At 34.6% G+C, this 13,270-nt stretch overlaps 1 pseudogene across 1 annotated transcript; it reads right to left on the bottom strand.

The window, feature by feature from the left end:
* Positions 1-1,493: 1,493 nt before the first annotated feature.
* On the bottom strand, positions 1,494-2,460 carry LOC149252549 (glutamate dehydrogenase 1 pseudogene; annotated as a pseudogene). The gene is made up of 3 exons (XR_016265461.1): positions 2,309-2,460; positions 1,785-2,035; positions 1,494-1,569 (listed from the first exon to the last, which is right to left on the bottom strand). The product of XR_016265461.1 is annotated as a glutamate dehydrogenase 1 pseudogene (transcript).
* Between the last annotated feature and the right edge of the window lie 10,810 nt (positions 2,461-13,270).

Raw genomic sequence — 13,270 nt, 5'->3', positions numbered from 1 at the left:
CACAAGCATAACTGAAGGCTCAACATGAGTCAAGAAGCTTATTTTGTTTATATGTAAATATTTATGTTTACTCCTACACTACAATGTTTTTTGCTTTTTGATCAGCTTTCTCCCTGTGTGGAGCACTATATCACTTCTATTTATCTTTTTTGGATAATCAATGCCTTACTATATGCATATGCTCAGCTTCTACAAAACAAGCAATGCTTTACTATATGCATATCCTCAGCATCTACAAAATGTAATTTTCTCTTTCAATGAAAATTACGACTTTTTCCACTGAAAAAAAAGTTAAATATTAAATTATAATTATATTTTAATTAAATTAATAATAATTGTTTTTTTTAATTTAACCACATTTTAAATTTAGAAATAAAAAAATTGAAAAATCACATACACATATATATATTATAAAATGAATAGGGAATTAGTTATACATGTATAAATCTTTTTCTTTTTATTTTTCTTATTTTATTTTATCTACTTACTTCTTATAGATAATCAAATAATGAAATAAATATGCGGTTTATTGTTTATTGGAATGGTGCTTGTGTTTTATGTATGGTAAGTGAGAATTATATATTTAGTATGATGTGATTATAATATGTATGTGATTATAGTAATTTATAATGAATAATATAGGATTTTATTACATTAATAATGTTAAAATTTTTAGTCAAAAGAATTTAGCTGAAGCAGTATGGTTTATGATTCATGTCTCAAGTAGTGTGGTTTGAAGTCTCCAAAAACATGTTCATCTTTATTTCATTAATGAAATATTGGTGCTACCAGATAAATAGTGACAAATTGAGATATTATTTAACTAGAATAATGGCGTTGATTTTTACGAAATTATCTAAATTAAATAATGACATATTTCTATAAAATCACAAATTATTCGTACTAATCATTACTATATAAAATAATAATAACAATTCTTTTTATTTATTAATAATTTATTTTTAAATAATTTATCAATTTTAAATTAATAACTTTCCAAATATTTTTCAACCATAAACCACTTAATCATTAATTCAAACATTTTCTTATTCCATACCAATGCAACCATTCGAATAAATAATAATAAAAAACAATATTACAATTCAAGTAGCACAAATAATAATAGAAAACAATATTACAATTAAAACAAGAGAAGCTGCGAGGCAGCGAGTCCCTGCATGAAGTTAATATTTAAGGTCTAAGCCAGTTCGAATACCAGTCGCAGCAGTTTAGCTTGTTTACTCCGAAGGATTCTAGTTAGCATTCAAGCAAGCAACACTAGGAACAGAGGCCATAGAGACAGAAGCAGGGGCATCATCAACACCAATTGCATAGAAATAAAGGGCATCAGAGGTAGAGCCAATTTCAGATTCTCCGGTTACAGGGCATCAAGAGCAGCATTCAAGTAAGCATACCAGCCATCATGAAATGCATGTCATGCATCCAATATTACATAATAGAGCTGAATTTTAAGAAGCCTGAGAGAAGTCAAATTACTCCAAAACCTCTACTGTGGGATGATTGGCTGCCTCTATAAAAAATTTGGCCTTTACTTCACTAGCATTCTCCCTGTGACCAGTACGCAGTAGCAATCAAATTACTAAATTAGCATCTCCAACTTTGCAATAACAGTGATTATGGAATATATGTATCAAAACTAAATCTCAACAAAGTAGCCTATGCAATGCAGTGTTTTGTCAATTGAATTAAAAAGTACTTTCAAATCCCTGTCAACTTCCAAATGCTAAATGGTCTTGTGAAACTTAAATTGGATGGATACTGACCTGTTCAGAACACCACCTAAAGCAGCAGGGATGAGCACGTCACAGTCTTCAAGCAAGAGAGTTTTGGGATCAATTGAATCTGCTGCTTCAAATCCTTTAACAACACCATTAGTCTTTGTGTGCTTCATTAAAGCTGGAATGTCAAGGCCATTGCTGTTCTTTATAGCTCCTGAAATGTCACTAACTGCTACAATCTTTCCACCCTTTTCATGGATAAGTTCAGCTGCCCAGGAACCGACATTTCCAAAACCCTGAAAAGGTCAGAGAGGTTTTGGTTCAAGAATGTATTTCAGTCTGTAATGGTTCCAATCCCCTCGAATTGATGTTATTGCCATATTTATGCAGCCAATTTCATTTCATTTAGTGTCCATAGATATCCTTTGAGTAAAGCAAAAGCATGGTAATGAGTTTCTTTGATGCAATTAGTGCAACTAGTAAATTCAAAGAAAGGCAAGCAAGATGGTGTTTTTTTTATGCGGCTAGACTTACATTCACAGTAAAGGCTAAAGAGAAAAACAATCTACCTGGATTACAAAACGTTGACCTGAGATGCTTTTACCATACTCAGCTAATAAAGCTTCTGTTGCAAACATAACACCTCTACCAGTTGCAGCATCCCTGCCAAGGGATCCACCTAGATCCTATCCATCACAAAAGAATCTTTCTAACATCAAAAAGCTATGTAAATTATACACTCAAGAGGTTGGTGAGGTCTTTTGGAATAAAGATTTATATACTTACAACAGGTTTTTGAGTAACAATTGCAGGTGAGTATTCGTGGAATTTTGAATGCTCGTCTAATATCCAGGCCATTGTCTATTCACATCAACCATGTAAGCATAGTGGATATTGAAGAAATATGTATTAAATCTCGGAGCTAATAACATCTATGTGGACTCCAATCAAATCATGGATCTTCTGAGTAAAGACACGAGTAAGCCTTTCTAACTCACTGAAACTTAAACTCTGTGGGTCGCAACCAATACCACCCTTTGCTCCCCCATATGGTATGTTAGCTATAGCAGTCTTCCATGTCATTAGTTGTGCTAAGGCATTTACCTCATCTTGGTCAACCTGCATACCCCAGCGATAAATATATTATTTATAGCATTCTCTGAAATGATTGTTGCAGGGTACACACCTGGTATAATTCATCTGAAATAAGTCCCTTTCCATGTGCAAAAGGCACCTGTGTGCTGTCAAATGCTTCATCTGTAATTCCATTTCCAACCAGATAACCCTGAAAAACTAGCCATGCAACATCGATGCCTTTCATGTGTGCAGAACTGTAATACCTCCATGGAAATTGAAATTAGAGAAATGAGCAGAATATTTACAAAAGAAAAACAAAAGGAAATATGGCTACCTTAAATGCAACATCGAAGTCCATGTTGTTGACTAGCTGAAGAGAGCATGAACTTTGCTTCTTCAATTCAACTGATCACCATTGATACAAAATTAGATATCCATTAGACTACCAAAATGTTGGCAATAAAACATAACTATCAAATGCTGAATATAATTTTGTTTAATATCCTTCCTTGTACAATAAGGCAAACATTTTTGTTTAATACCCTTCCTTGTACAATAAGGAAAGCATAAAAATCATACATAAGATGCTCATACAATGGTGCACTATAAATAGTATATACTATTGTCAAACGAAAATCACTTTGTATTTATGCATTCTACAGTTCTATCAAAACCAAATTATGAAAATGAAACACAAAAAAAAAAGAGTTTTATATATTAACTACAAAGGACACCAATTAAAAAGTTTCAAAACCTTCTTGCGTCTGCAAATTGACTAACTTTGTGGTGAGCAAAGTCGCCAAGATTTTTTGGGCATTGGTCACTACCCTGGACAGCAGATGAAAAAACACAAAATGCAAAACATGCATAGACTGACATTCGAACTAAAAATTGCAACAGCTTCCCATGCCAAACGCATTTGTTGTAGATCATATTTCCTGTGCTTTTTATGATGTCTATGATATTATTTAATTCAATAACTCCGTTCTCAAAGATCATCTTTTTTCTTGGAATGGACAAGAAAATCTATGTACACAACACAATTATAGTTAATTTCAGACAAATAGGCAAAGAAAATTGAAGCCTATATCATAATATTATGACAAATGAACCAAAGCATATTAGAAGGAATTAGTATTATGAAGCTATTCACTTACAGAGAAACGTAAGTTCTCCTGGCTGAATTGTGACAATTTTGTTAGCCATGACTAGTTTTATGCCAGGTAACCTGTATCCTTGAAGTTGGCCACTGACAATATAAATAATATCGAGTTCACAGAATGATCAATTCACACACCTACAATCCAAGCCACAAGAAACAATAAGTTATAAACAAAAATAATCTAGCTCACAAAAGCCTGAGTTTGCACAGAATTCATTGTGTGCTATTAAGAGACAGATCAATGATCTCATTATAGTTAATTTCAGACAAATAGGCAAAGAAAATTGAAGTCTATATCATAATATTATGACAAATGAACCAAAGCACATTAGAAGGAATTAGTATTATGAAGCTATTCACTTACAGAGAAACGTAAGTTCTCCCGGCTGAATTGTGACAATTTCGTTAGTCATGACTAGTTTTATGCCAGGTAACCTGTATCCTTGAAGTTGGCCACTGACAATATAAATAATATCGAGTTCACAGAATGATCAATTCACACACCTACAATCCAAGCCACAAGAAACAATCAGTTATAAACAAAAATAATCTAGCTCACAAAAGCCTGAGTTTGCACATAATTCATTGTGTGCTATTAAGAGACAGATCAATGATCTCATGTGCTAAAAGTGAATTCCTCCCCGGTGATCCGACAATATTTGGACAATCCATCCAAACACGGTAATTGCATGCATTCGAAAGAAAGATTTTACCCTTGACAAAGAGGAGGGAGATTCTGCCAATAACCAAAGTTTAATCAATGATCCAAATAAAGCCTGGAAGCAAAATCAAGAACTGACCGACAGTATACTCCTTCGCCTGCCCAAAGAAGAAAATAAAAGATTCACATCAATGCCAAAAATTTCAACACAGAAATCGAAAATACATAAATTCATCTGCAAAAACCCTGCTAATTTCAGAGGGCGAGGCAATAAACTATGTGAATTTGCAGTTCTATTATCTTCAAACAAATTTAGCGGGGACCTGAAGCAAAAATCTAAATCTATGATCGGAGACTCGCAAAGTTCTGCATAAAGTGTAAACTCTGAGTTATCGCAAATTACGAAACAATCTAACGAAAAGACTAGGCAAAAACCTAACTCTATACGGAAAAAACGGCATTTGTTTCCTGTTTGGAACTACGAATACTTTAAATGTAAAGTTCGCGTAATTGCCGAAGAATTTAGCAGCAGAAAACTTCCTCTTGAAAAGGGATACAACATTAGAAATTCCTCAGTAAGGGAAGTAAACATTGTAAGTTCAATACCTCTCTCAGGTAAAGAAAAGGCAAATTATGCACCCGGGAAAAGGTAGAATCCGGTGTCGGGAACGAGAGTCAAGAATTATCACCAGCAACTTCAAGCGAGTACCCAGTAAGATGAGCTAGGGCGTTACAGGCACCTGTGTGCTGTCAAATGCTTCATCTGTAATTCCATTTCCAACCAGACAACCCTGAAAAACTAGCCATGCAAGAAGTCAGTAGGCCTGAATGAAGCCTATGAATTTCAATTAGATTAGCAAAGAGACTGGACGTAGTAATAAACAGGCTAGTAATAAAAAGAAAAAATGAATAATTAAAAGTTATATAAAAAATTATTAAATAAAATAATATGACAATTAGAATATATAAATATATAAAAGTCGCCATAGCTGGACCGCTGTACTTCATGCTACCGCATGGATACCAAGTGTCACGTTAAGTCCTGACGGAAAATCCCAATGGCACAATTCATGCAGTGAATGAATGGCTTCTGTGCGCAGCAGGTGAACCACTTTCTCTGTGCAGTGGGTGAACCACTTGAGTTAATGGCTTATTTGAATGGCTTCATGCAGTTAATGACTTGGGAGAGAGACTGGGGCAAACCGACAAGAAAACGGGCTTAGGCTTAGGCTTAGGCTCGTTGGCAGGGGAAAGTTTGGAGTGGCCTTCTGAAGAAAACGAAAAAAAAAATGCGGGGCAGATCTTCCGGGGGTTCGTTTTCCCCCAAATTGATTGTGCTCCTCTGCGTTCCTCAATGGGTCACCTGTTCTTGAGAAGCCTGATGGACAAGGCCCTGAGGTACGCCAGAAGGCATTTATGCTGTCTGTAGCATTTCTAGATATCCGTTGATTTTGATAATTGGACCTTTTGTTCCTCACAGGATCCAAACTGAAGCAGTTGGAGGAGAAGAAAGGCATTGTTATTAGATTCGTTATTGGACACAGTGTTACAGCTGGTGGTATTTTGGATCGTGCCATTGATTCAGAAGACGCACAACATCATGATTTCCTTAGATTGGAACATGTTGAAGGCTACCACGAGCTCTCAGCAAAGACCAAGACCTATTTTTCTACAGCAGGGATTTCTTAACTACATGAAGATCTTGCCGTCAAAGAGGAGGGATTTCTTAACTACATGAAGATCTTGCAATCCTAACAATCCTCCATGATATCAGTGTCGTCATCAAGCCTTCTAGGTAAGTTTTTCATATGCCCTTTATTCCTAGCAAGATCTATTTCAAAAGCAGCAAGCAGCTCCACTAATATGAAATCCTGTCTGAAAGAAGGTGAAGATACCTCGTTCTGGGGCAAGTTTTGATTTACCGCCTTGTTCGGTAAGATTACTCCCTAGGGTTAGGATTTCGAAGATTGAGAGGCTCGACCAAACACCACAGTAGAATAACACGACCACGCCTTCATGTTCCACGTATTATAATGGCAGGTATACGGGCAGGCCTATTGAAATTCAGACCTCTATTGTGATCCAGCAAAACAAGTTGCACAATGGAGGAGAGACCGTGGCAGACCCGGCTATAACAAAAAAAAAACGAAGACCTCACCTGCAATTTCAGTGAATTGGAGGATCAGTCACCAAGTTGCAGAGCTTTTTTTCAAGCAGAGGCCTCACTGCAAATGATCGAGCCGGAGATCAAGGGTAAGGGGCAAAAAAAAAAAACGTAACTGAGGACAGATTTAGCTATGGCACAATTTGTCCGTGGGAATAAACCCAATTATTTTTCTCCCAAGATATTCAGAAAACTCCCTCTTGAAAAGGGATACAACATTAGAAATTCCTCAGTAAGGGAAGTAAACATTGTAAGTTCAATACCTCTCTCGGGTAAAGAAAAGGCAAATTATGCACCCGGGAAAAGGTAGAATCGGGTGTCAGGAATGAGAGTCAAGAATTATCACCAGCAACTTCAAGCGAGTACCCAGTAAGCTGAGCTAGGGTGTTACTGTGCAAACGCTCTGCATGCAAAAGATATTAGATGGGTTACATAACACGCAACATTATGGAACAAAAGCCTTAACAGAAATTAAACCTGGAACAAACCCTAGACCTCTCAGTAAGTACCTGAAGGTGCTTCCCTGCCATATCAAGTCTGCGACACCGCAGGAAACCGGGGATGGTGTGTTAGCTAAATCCTGTCTTGAAGATTATCGAGAGGCATAGTAAAATGTTGAAAAGCAACTTGTTTCCGCTGAAGAGCATCAGAAGGAACCCTCACCTTAAATGTAAAACAACAAATCAAAGAATGTGTGAAATTCTGGAGGAAACAGAAGTTACTAAAGGCACTGCGCAGAAATGTCTGAGAAGGTCGAGCGACAGAGATCCCCAGCAGGCTCACCATGCAAATGACTCGCAAACCCCACGGAAAAAAGGTAGAATCCAGTGTCGGGAACGAGAGTCAAGAATTATCACCAGCAACTTCAAGCGAGTACCTAGTACGCTGAGCTAGGGCGTTACTGTGCAAACCCTCTGAATGCAAAAGATATTAGATGGGTTACACAACACGCAACATTATGGAATAAAAGCCTTAACAGAAATTAAACCTGGAACAAACCCTAGACCTCTCAGTAAGTACCTGAAGGTGCTTCCCCGCCATATAAAGTCTGTGACGCCGCAGGAAACCGGGGATGGTGTGTTAGCTAAATCCTCTCTTGAAGATTATCGAGAGGCAGAGTAAAATGTTGAAAAGCAACTTGTTTCCACTGAAGAGCATCAGAAGGAACCCTCACCTTAAATGTAAAACAACAAATCAAAGAATGTGTGAAATTCTGGAGGAAACAGAAGTTACTAAAGGCACTGCGCAGAAATGTCTGAGAAGGTCGAGCGACAGAGATCCCCAGCAGGCTCACCATGCAAATGACTCACAAACCCCACGGAAAAACCAGGTACAATTGAACCATAGGATCAAAACCTTATCTAACCGACGGTGATGCCGCTCCACATGTTAAACCAAAGTACATCGAGAAGGATCCAACAGCTGTTGAACCACCGCATGCACCAGCTGCCAATGCACAACCTTGTTATAACCTTACGAAACCCTGCAACCTTAGCATATACCTTAGCATATACATATACCTGTTTACGAAATAAGGAATTAATGCTAGCATTAACACTAGACCGTTGACAGTCAGGCATAATGAAACTGGGCGTAATTTTCAACTTAACCTATGTTCGGGCCTCTTCCGCCTCGGGAAGAGGCCAAATAAGATAGAAAAGCTTCAGCGGAGAAGCAGACATAGGAAAGCGCTGAACTAATGCTAACCACCGTATAACAGACCTTATTCTAACCGCCGTATAACAGACAAGGAAAGTGCTGAACTAATGCTAAGTCGAGACAGAACGATTACTATAGTCCCTGCCGGATGCCAGATGGCAGGGACTAATAAGATGATAAAAGGAAATATTACAATTAAGCTAGTATCAATTAATATTGATTTAGAGTACAAGTATATATATAGATAAATAAATTGTAATATTTTTGTGAATGTTTTTAAAATATATATAGGTCTAAGTGAACACATTTCTTGAATTTTGTATCTTTTAAATTATAGAAACGTGTATAACACATGTTAAAAAAAAAATTCTTAATTAATTATAAATTATTAAAAATTTAATCAATAAATAAAAATAAATTATAGTATTGATGATGTGGTTTATCAGATTATATATATATTTCTTATCATAATAAATTTATTAAAAAAATTATATATAAGTAAATTAAAATTTATTAAAAATTCAATTACTGAATCTAAATAAATCTATCTATATCTATATATATATATTTATATTTCATGGTTATAAATTTATTAGAAAATTATATTTCAATTATAGCATGAGAAAAGTGAAAAGGCAAAAAACATTTTTTTAGAAAAAACTTATTATTAAAATTTGATTTAAAATAAAACTTTTTTAAGAATATATATTCAAACAATAAAATATTAGAAATTTGAAATATTTAAAAAATATTGAAATAGTATAAATCTATTGAGAAAAATTATCATCTAAATGTCATTATCCATTAAAAATATCATAAATATTGAAGAGTAGCACACTAGAGTAGTTACATTTCAAAGATCTTAATGTCTATGGTTATGGTTATTGTTAAAATAAGTTAATTACTCCCACATGAGGAGTTGGCTAAAATTAGAGAGTCAGTTAACTAAGGGTTGAGTGTTGAGCCAAGTCGACTTAAGTGATAGATGACTTTTAGTGTGTGGTTTCAGGTCGAGATATTTTATGCAAGTCGCTAGTCAAAAATGTTTAAATACACTTCACCATGTTCATTGTAAGAATCATGTTTTTTGTGTAATCAATAGAAAAGTCATAGATCGTGTGTTTTGTGTGACTTTGTGTTTTCTCTTATCTGCTTTTCCAACAAATTGGTACGGTTACAAGGAGTCACAAAGAATGGATTAGCAAAAAGCCATGTGGGAATAGAAATTTTTTTCTTGTGATTAATGCTATAACACACATTATAAGTTATACACATAGTGTTATAACTCACGCCAGTAGTTACAAGAAGTGAACTTATCATGATTCCGAAACACTCGGTTTCTTGTAAGATGCCTAGTGTTATCTCACTAACGCTAACAACCTTCACATACAAGGCATTAAAACGCAACCCTCTCATACCAAGAGGCACGTGAATAGATCGAATAATGTATTTTCACTACTACATAAAGGGGGGTTTTAAGACAATAGTTGAGACATGTTTTGGGTAAATTGTCTTAACTTGAGACAAAAAGAAATATGTGTATTGTCTTAAATATTGTCTTTATGTTAGTGTCTCAAAATATATTGTCTTCAAAATTCTCTCTATAAAGACAATATATAACACAAGGATTATTGTCTCTTAGGGGACAATTTCATTTTTGTCTCTCTTGAAGCGATTTCATTTTTGTCTCTCTTGAGACAACACTCGGATTAGATACAATATGTATTTAATACTAGCTATTGTCTCTCTAGAGGCAATACAATTTTTATTAAAGATCACTTTTGTCTCTCTAGAGACAATATAAAACAATGAATCCAGAAATATCTCACCATTGAAATAAATCTATATAAAAATAAATTTAAATAAAAATAAACTACAAAATCATTGATTAATTCATGTTAGCACACGATGGAATCGAACCACCAGCCTCCTGCTTGTAAGGAAAATGCTCTTCCATTGAGCTATCGAAATCCAGAAAACTACATTTATAACCATTGATTTAAAAAAAATAAAAAAACTGACACATGATCTATACTATTTATAAAAACTATAATCATTCAGATCATATTTTTAACTTACTAAAACTAGCATTTGCCTGAAAAGGTGCAAAGAGAGGTGAGTTATATCTCTAGCAAAAAATTTCAAAATCTTATATTAGTATACATTTAAGTGTTCATGCATATAGGCTATCTTGCTATAGTGGCATATCCCTATGTTGAGATTTCATTTCATGTTAAGACTTATTTTTCTTCATATTCTCCTCCACACATGTATGTGTCTATTATTGTGTATATTACCCATATAAAATTCTATAACAAAATGTCTTGATTTCCAAACATAGAACAAACATAATTATAATTTTTGAATCCACAATCTGTGATTGAGTTGTTATCAAAGAAAAATAAATCAAATGGAGTGGATATATTGTCTTGCACCTTTGCAATCAGTTCTCCCTACTTAAAATTTAATAGACCTATAATATGTTTTTCCTTTGAATTTTAAGCTAGATAGATTCATGGCTCCATCCTAGCTCCACAATTATTTGGGGCCCTCTATGGCTTGGGAGTTCCACACCAGCCATTGTTTATGATAGTGAAGAGTATTGATGACCAAGAACATGTGATAAAAATTTCATCTATTTTGCTAATAAATGCAAAGATATATCATGATAATGAAAAAGTAAACAACAGGTTTCTTATTAAACAAGTGGAAATTGATTATAAAAAGGAGAGGACGACATAATGGAAGACAAACTACTCTTCAATATCGAGTGCCAAGAAACCATGGTGCACACTGAACAAAATAGATAAGCATGACATGTGAAAAGTTGCAAAGTATGAACTGTAAAGTAAAAGGTCAAATAACTTCATACCATAATTGATCCAGCATGAGCTATCCACGAGTATGGAGTACATGCAAGAATAGCGCAATTAGACCAATTGTGTTGGTGATCACATCAAAGAAATGATCTTGAGCATATGCCTTCACAATCTCATTAGTAAAACTTTGACAATACATTATGAGGAACAACTTCACAAAATTAACTGAAACCATAATTCCAACCACCCAATGCCATTTGTCACCATCTAAAGATAAACCATCCTCCTATGGAAATTTGGAAATAGAGTTGACAAAAGTTAATTCCTTGTATGAAAATTGGAAAAATAGTGTCTCTCAAAATACAATACACAAAATTCTGACCATAAGGTACATGATAGAGCAATCAACAATATGATATGAAGCATGGAGAAGAAAATTCATGGCTAATATGAGCTCAATATTAGGGTAATTTTTAAGACAAGGCATATGATTATAACTGCACAAAAAAAAAACAAGAGTATGTAAAATGACTTATTAAAAACAAAATTGTAAGAATTAGCATACAATTAGGTCCTGAGAAAGGTGCATGGGTTTTTGGTGTTTGGGTGTTGTCAGCCCATGCTTCCTTTTAATCTATATTCATAAGACTAGAATTTGTAAATAAAGGGGTACTTGTAAGATTTGATGTCAAGATAGAGGGGTCTCTACTAATGGCCATACAAGAAAACAAGTTAGAAAGATTTTAATTTATATTTGAAAAATAGAAAGCAATTTTGCCATCTATGAGAGAATATATAAAAGCATAAATGCAGGCTTTTCCAACATAGTTTTCCTATGAGAGATTATGGAAACTTCAAATGTAAAAAGAAAATGTCCATATAGCTATTCGAATTCGACATTCATAATGAAAAATTCAGAGTATCTTACAATGCACTCAGGCTCACCAAACCTCTCTCGTAGTGAAACAACAACATGTTTGACCTACAAAATCAACAGCATATAAATTCTATTAATGTCTAAAATGGAGCCCCAAAAAATCCTTGTTCATTTTAAGGGAGGTTATTATTTAATGCAATTTATACATTGTACAAGTACAAAGATAGCACAATACACAATCAATGAAGCAAAAGAATGAAGCTTGACTAAAAAGTGTATTATGATGTTATGGGAGGAGGAGGTTGCATGGAAAATCCACTCAGCTAAAAGCTCAAACAAGGAAAGACATGCGTTGATTTGGATCTATAATATCTAAATAAAATTCCAACTAAACTTGATATGTTCACCACTTCCCATATAATTCTAGCTTACATCTTCATGCAACATCAATTTCAGTAACAACGAGCATGATCTCTAGTAAGTGTGCTTCAATTTATATAGGTTTGGTTTTGGTCTAGCAGAAGCTTGATGTGAGTCTACCCCAACTAACCTAAGTTTGATTCTCACTATATGCATGGTTGGGTATCCCCAAAGTGACACATGCTAAGAATTTTGTACCCACTCAGGCCAAAATTTGCATAGTTCTTTCAAAAATATAAAAGACGAGGGGATGCTTTAGTATGTATTTAGGATGGGAGGGAGGGAGTGTGTCGGAAAGTAGTTGTTGCAGAGAAACCAAAAATAAAAAATGCCAAAGCATGATAGATACATGGTAGAAAATCTTAAGCCAATCACCTAGTCATATGGATGGTCTCGCTTTTTAGACCATTGATATTGTGGTTTATATGCACCCATAACAATCTCAGTATCTCTTGAACCATCCATTGGAAGTTGGTTAATATGTGATGACCCTAGAATGATGTACTCATCATATACAATCATACCCTTTGAATGGACATAAATCATAAAACAACGATTTTTTAGAGCCCGAGCCTTTGACATAAATAATTTCAGTAAAATTTGAAGGACCTAACATCCAAAAGGACAATATGATATAAGTTTCAGTAACAGTAAAGATTCGTCAATTTTGAACTAAAAATTTATGAAGCCAG

The sequence above is a fragment of the Pinus tabuliformis genome, chromosome 7, assembly GCF_031772625.1.
Source record: "Pinus tabuliformis cultivar Carrire ecotype Pingquan chromosome 7, CPIR1, whole genome shotgun sequence".
NCBI lineage: Eukaryota > Viridiplantae > Streptophyta > Pinopsida > Pinales > Pinaceae > Pinus > Pinus tabuliformis.
The sequence above is the reverse complement of the archived record's forward strand: the minus strand, read 5'-3'. Positions and strand labels throughout refer to the sequence as shown.